The sequence below is a fragment of the Daktulosphaira vitifoliae genome, unplaced genomic scaffold (genome assembly GCF_025091365.1).
Source record: "Daktulosphaira vitifoliae isolate Bord-2020 unplaced genomic scaffold, ASM2509136v1 Scaffold_4, whole genome shotgun sequence".
In the NCBI taxonomy this organism is placed as follows: Eukaryota; Metazoa; Arthropoda; class Insecta; order Hemiptera; family Phylloxeridae; genus Daktulosphaira; species Daktulosphaira vitifoliae.
The window spans coordinates 38,312,044-38,319,087 of record NW_026099575.1 but is presented as its reverse complement, the minus strand read 5'-3'; the positions used below and the strand labels follow the sequence as shown (position 1 = coordinate 38,319,087).

The 7,044-nt window shown below is 26.9% G+C and overlaps 1 long non-coding RNA gene across 1 annotated transcript; it reads left to right on the top strand.

The window, feature by feature from the left end:
- Nucleotides 1–745: 745 nt before the first annotated feature.
- On the top strand, nucleotides 746–5,519 carry LOC126906103 (uncharacterized). The gene is made up of 3 exons (XR_007704186.1): nucleotides 746–1,161; nucleotides 3,851–5,104; nucleotides 5,171–5,519. It is a non-coding gene; the product is annotated as an uncharacterized LOC126906103 (long non-coding RNA).
- The last annotated feature ends 1,525 nt before the right edge of the window (nucleotides 5,520–7,044 follow it).

Genomic DNA, 7,044 nt, shown 5'->3' with positions numbered 1-7,044 from the left:
TTCGCGTTATTGATTTATACACTAATAAAATTTGCCCTCTTGAACTAGTTATTGACTTGATTATTATTATTTCTTTATAATAAATAATCATTTTTCTTCCTCATTAAAATTTTTAATATTATAGGTATTTCTAAAAAAAAAATTGAGCAGAAGTATTTTAAGTTATATAAATAAGTTTTCAGTTTGCCTCTTAAATATTGCATTCCATTAATATTAACTGCAGTTGTTATTAAGTTTAAATAATGTTTTGATACTTCTCTCATTATTATTTTTATCTATTAAGCAATAAAATTTAATATCATTATAATTATTTTTTTAGTAATTACTTCTATCTATTATATGTATAAACTATTATATAAATGATAAAATTCACACAAATAATAGTAGAAGTTGTCACAGATATATCGATATTATAATTAATTATATTCCAAAATTATGTATTAATTTTTTAAGATAATAAGTAATGAATAACACATTAAGTAATAAATAGATAATAATATCGTTTTTGACGCCTATTTTTAAACAATTGAATTAGTGTATCATTAAAATTAACAAAAATTAAATTTTAATATGATGTTGAAAGATAATTTCTAAAAAATTTTTTACTAAAGATTGTTTCTCCAATTGAAGTTAGTCAATATTTTTAATTAAATAATTTTTATATTTTAATCCTAGACAGAATTGTACTAATAACCTGTGACAAAATAATCCTATGGGTTATTTTACATAATATTATCTTAAAAAATGTCTAATTTAATAATGTGAAAAAATTGAATGTATCATTAAATATCATTTATTCTATATTGTTATTATTTATTTTTTAGTGTGATATGTAGTCAATTATTATTGAATTAATTAATATAAACACGATCTTAATTGAATAGCCTATCCTAGATTATGAGATGACCTAAATTTGATACGGTTCCGTATATTTTGCGATATGTTTAATACATGATCATTTCGTCTCTTCCATCAGCCGCCTTATTACACTGGAAGTCCAGTCTGATTAGAGTACCCTCGCTATCTAGTTGGGATGCAAAGTCTATCTACTGGAGCGCGGTCGATTACCAACCGCCGCCGGTGAACGCTCTCTCTTTTTGTCTTGGACGTCCTATGTGAACTAACTCTAACCGCCGTTTTTTACGTGTCGCACATTGACAGGTACTTTACTATATATATATCATAATTCATAAGTTGTATTTCATCTCTTTTGATAAATTTTTAATATATATATTTGTTTATTTAAATTTGTTTTTTTTCTCCTCTCGGGCAGTGCCGTTGCAATTATTATTTAGACATTATTGTGCGTGGTTGTGTTACCTATATTATATTTAAAAAACGTTTATTGACACTAGAACTATCCGTGTCAAATTTTCTGTTGATAGAACAAAATAATAATGATAAAAAAAAAATAGTCAGTCTTATTTATATTTATTTTGAGTCTCTATTTAATAAATCATAATATGCGAAAAATAATATATAAAACAATTTCGGAATGGATATTATTCTGCTTCTTTTTTTGTTAAATTGTAATAAAATTTGTACATTTAAAAATTGATGAGTAATAATAACTATACTAAAGTTAAATACTAAAGCATTTGATATGATTAATTATTTGTTAACAAAAAAATTAAATGATATAATATAAAATTGTATAACTGGGTCCCGAGACTTAAAGCACTTAAAAACATTTTAGGAATAAGCAAAGAAAAAGCCATTTTAAAATATAATTATAAATACCAGATATTTGTGCCTATTTTCCAAAACTACAATATAACCATTAACAAAAATTATGTAAAATTAAATGAGTTTAATTAATAAAAAATTAAATTTTTTACAAAAAAACAAGACCTAAATCTTAGGTTTCTTGAGTTTCTGAAAAAATAAATAAAAAATAGTTTAAATAATAGCTGGAAAAAAATTCATTTATTTTATTTAAATAATTTATTTACTTAAATATGTTTCTTACTTTCACTATTTCAATTAATAATCAAGTGTTTTCTGAGGTTTAAATAATGTAAAGGATCGTTCGAAAGCCCAGTTTTATAAGCTAAAAATGAGCGCTTGACAACAGCCGATGTAATAGGCGCATATTTAAAGTGAACAATATTGTCACTTGAATAGTCTTTGAGAAAATTGTTAAAGTCATATAGATCACTACCATCTTCACCATCGAGTATTTTTGATATTTTTTTAATAATTCTCAAGCCATCATTTTTTTCAAAAACTTTATTTAGTTCGGTAATAATTGGATTCTCGTAATTACTTTTTAATGTAGAAAATTCTGTTGTACATTTTGAACCACTGCTAGTGAATCACATAGTAAAACATCTTTTTTTGTAGTTCTATAATGGCTTTGATAAAAATTTCAAAATTACTTTTTGTATAAGCCAAATTTGCTTCTAAGCCTGGTTTCACTATGCATATGTTAACTCTTTTGATACTGTCACCGTCGTTTTCATTTAGACAGCTTTCGACGTGTCGAAATTCTTTAAAATGTTCGCAATGATAAATTGTAGCCTCTATCCAAGACCTCAACGTGTAATAGTTAGTTCAGGGAGCAAATTTTTATCTAATTTAAATAATTTAACATAAGATGGAGCTTTACAAAATATATTTTTCATATTTTATATTAATTCATCAACTGTACCAAATTGTCCGCGAATTTATTTGGAAATTCTGAGTAGTTCGTGGGAACAACAAGTAACGTGAATCATTTTTGTACATACATTTTTAAGAATAGTACCTGATTTTACCATATATGGAGCATAATCTGATAAAAATAATAAGACGATATTGTATTTTATATCATAGAGTCAAATATAACCTTTTCATTTCGATTTCGATTCCGTTGGAATACTATTACCAGTATACTTCTCTAAAATAGTCCTAAAAATATTGTTAGAAAGCTTATTTAACGGATTATTGACAGAAACCATGGCTTGGTATAAATTCATATTGAAGTTTGATTTCGCTGAATTTCGATTGATTAAAAGTAATTGAGATTTATCTGCACATATTTTTTGTGATGTTTGACACTTTTAATGAGACATATATATATATTTTTTTTTTAAACTTTAATTTTATCTCACATATTTTAAATATAAAACATGCCCGTCCGTGATCAAAATTTCATACTCGAATTCTAAAACATATTTTTTTAAAAGCACACTAGCTGATACCTATTGTTTTCCCATTTCATTTTAAATAAACGACCAAGATCAACTAATCATTAGTCAATACAACTAGATCGGTTATCCATTTCGTGGTTATCAGATTACGGGGGTCTCATACTATTTATAAAATACATTATTTATTGATATTTATAACCAACCCAAACCCAACCGAACCCTGGGCGGAATGCATTGTGGAGGCGGCCCCTTATACATAAACAAGGAAATATATTTTTTTACTTATTAAATAACGACCTTAACTATGAAATCAATGCTACTCATTCAGACGTTGCAGACTTGTAATTTAAAATAATTTACTTTTTTAAATAAATGTATTAATTGTTGGCCAATTGAAAAAATGTTTTGTTATATTTATTGGCTTAATGTAAACAAGGCAAATTTTTTTGCTTAAATAGGATAAAAAATGCTGTTTAAATCGACACCGTTTGGTGATCTTATGCTTAAGTTATTTTTTGTGATAAATGAGTACGTATATACTTTAAACACTTTAACTGTTACATTTTTCTCTAAGTATAACTAAAATTTTTTAAGTTTTTTGTGTATATATTTATAAAAAAATATGGAGTCAGATTTGTTTTTCGTGATAACGACGTTGGTGATATATTTTATAATTCCATTTCAAGTAATCAGAGATATTATGTTTATTGCATTGGCAGTTGTGTCGCTGCAGACTTTTTTGGAGATGAAACTTTTTAAGAAGAAAATTACTTCAACTAAACCAGTAGAATCTATTTAGAATAATCGCCGCCCAGTTTTGACTACACATCCTATTATTTTGGACACACCTATTTTGACAAAAAAATCAATTTTAGAAGAATCGCTCATAGAAGATAAATTTACGGGAACTCCGATAATTGAAACCGAAAAAGAGCCCTCAAACACTTATACGAACATTTCATTAATGAATAATGAAATTGAACCCGTCAAAAAACTAAACCCAGAAATTGTTACGAAAACTGAAATTGAAAAAGAGCCCACTAACACTCCTACAGAAACTTCTGTAAAAGCTGATAAGTCTTTTAACTCAGACTTTATACAGTCAAAAAACAATAATTCAACACAACCATTTGAAATAGTGTCAGGAAATATATTTACAACAAATCAAGAAAACCGCACCTTAATAGAAAATTCACTCAAATTTAGTAGAATACAGTCTAAAAAATTAACAGAAAATATTACAACATCTAACACTAACAGTGCGTTGCTAAGTAAAAAAACTGAACTTTTTACTCTAGAAGGCCTGGAAAAAACTAAAGAGAATGGAAATTTATGTCGTGAAAATAATAACAAAAAATCCGCAACTAGAACTCGGCCTAAGGATATTAAAAAACATTTATGGGATAAGAGGTACTTATTGTTTTCTAAATTCGACGAAGGAATCATGATGGACAATGGTAATAAAATTATTATTTCAACAAAGTTTTTTACTATATTTGATAACGTTTTTTTTTTTTAGAATCATTTTATTCAGTTTGTCCTGAAATCTTAAGTACACACATAGTGTTGAGATGTCCTGGCCTATATGTCGCTATGGATCCGTTTTGTGGCGCTGGTGGTAACGTCATCCAATTGGCCAAAAGATACAAACAAAAAATCGCTGTGGAAAACGATGCTAATAAATTGGAATTCGCGAAAATAAATGCTGAGATTTATGGAGTCAGGGAGAAAATTACATTTATACTGGGAGATTTCTTCAAAATTGCAGAAACCTTAAAAAAATATAAGCCACAGGTCATAGTGACGTCTCCCCCCCATGGGGCGGCCCTTCGTATAAGAAACACGAAGTTTACAGTCTCGAAAAACATATGTGTAGCAACTACGAAGGAGGCGGTAAAAAACTATTCGACCTGTTAAGAAGTATTGCTCCCAACGTAGCACTCTACATACCTAAAACTACAGGTCGAAACGAGGTAAATGAATCAAATTTCTATAAGTAAATCACAATTGTAGTTAATGTCGATCAAATAATTTTCTAGTTGATACAATTTGGCAAACTATTCGATTTAAACATGGAAATTGAACATAATTATATTGACGATAGACACGATTCGATCACTGCGTTTTTCGGCAGCTTTTTCAACATGAATACTAAATACTTATCCGACGACAACAAACTTTACACTAATAAAAAATTCTTGAAGTATCCAGAATCAGCTGATTACTATTATTGTTAAATATTAATTCAATCAACCTTTACTATTTTTCGATTAAGTACTGCTTTGTATTTTGATTTTTTCTAATTATTGACATTAAACCGATAGAAGACACATACAAATTTCGAAATATTCTAATTTTTATGTTAAACGTACTACCGATTTTCGAATAAATATAAATACCTTATAATTCTTAAATTTTTGCCGCAGCATGCTGTCGGATGACATATTTTACTGAAAAGTAAATTTAAATAATTGTATTTTCATTATAAAACATATATTTTTTTTTATGCGCTTGATTTTTATAACTTGAATTAAATTTTTTAATGATTTTAGTTTTATGATTAATATTTTTACAGTAAATATTACATTAAATTACTTTTGAATTTATTTTGTTGATCAAAAATCAGTAAATATAATTTAATTCTTAAAATTGTTTAACTCGAAATATTTGTTATATTGTATTCTATAATAAATAATTATTATAAAAAATCAGATGCTTCTAGTTATTTTTCAACAAATTAATTTGAAAATATTTCATTGATTTATTATTAAATTAATGTTTAAAAAGTTGATTTATGTTGTTTAAAAATTATTAGAACATTTTTTAGTGCTTATAGTGGCTTTTGAATAAATTAATCATAATCGATACGATTATCTTATTGTTTTAATGCTTTTCGTGTGCCTTAAGCGTCAAACTTAATGTTAAACCGACACTAGTTTCAGTTCCGATAAAATTCATTAGATGATTTATTAAGTAACATGTTACCAAAATTGTTTGAATCTTATACAATGGTAGTAGAACACACAATTAGAGTTAAAAAATGAATAAATAATAAAGTAAAATTATTCAAATTGTAGTTGATACCTATTTTTATTGAAAAAAAATAATTTAAATTAATTTAATAATATTAAAATATTAATAAGAAGGGAGACTACAGTGATTGGGTCCTTGATATTCAAACTAATTGAGATAGAATTTGAACAAATTTTGAATATTTTCCAACTCATTGAAAATTAATAAAAAAATGCGAGTTCGAACATCATACCGTGAGCGTAAGAGACTATTAGTGTCATCGACGTGGCAACTGTACATTTCATATGTTGATGACTAAAAATGGACATTTAAGCTAATCCAAAAATAGTTTTTTTAACTTAAGGAAGGCAAATATTCAATTAGAACATTTATAATGTCAGTGGCCTCATCATGAATCTTCATGACTTAATTACTGAAATTTTAATTCATAATAATGAGTCATTCCTCAATAACTATATAAAAATTATAGATTTGAAACATACAGTTGAACTGCTAAACTTGAGCCAAATTGTAAAGTTAACCTAAACTACTTTTATTTCATAATATATTTTCAATCATGGAAAAAAATTCTATATGAAAAAATAATATAATTTGGAATTATTAAAAAACTAAAAATACAGTTTATAGATATTCATAAGTTTTATTTTAACTTAAGTTTTGAAAATGTTTCGGAAATACTCTGAGCTTTAAACATATGTAAAAACCAACTAGTGCGTGTTACAAGTAAGCGCAGATGAAGTGAAACTTCTGTCGTTATGAAGATATCAGTAGGGTAATATTGGGAATTCTAGAACCCCCTCGCCTCACCCCTTCACCTACCCACCCACCGATGGGTGGCGTGGTCGGGGGGAGGGGCGTGTCACACAGTGGGCGTGGTCTT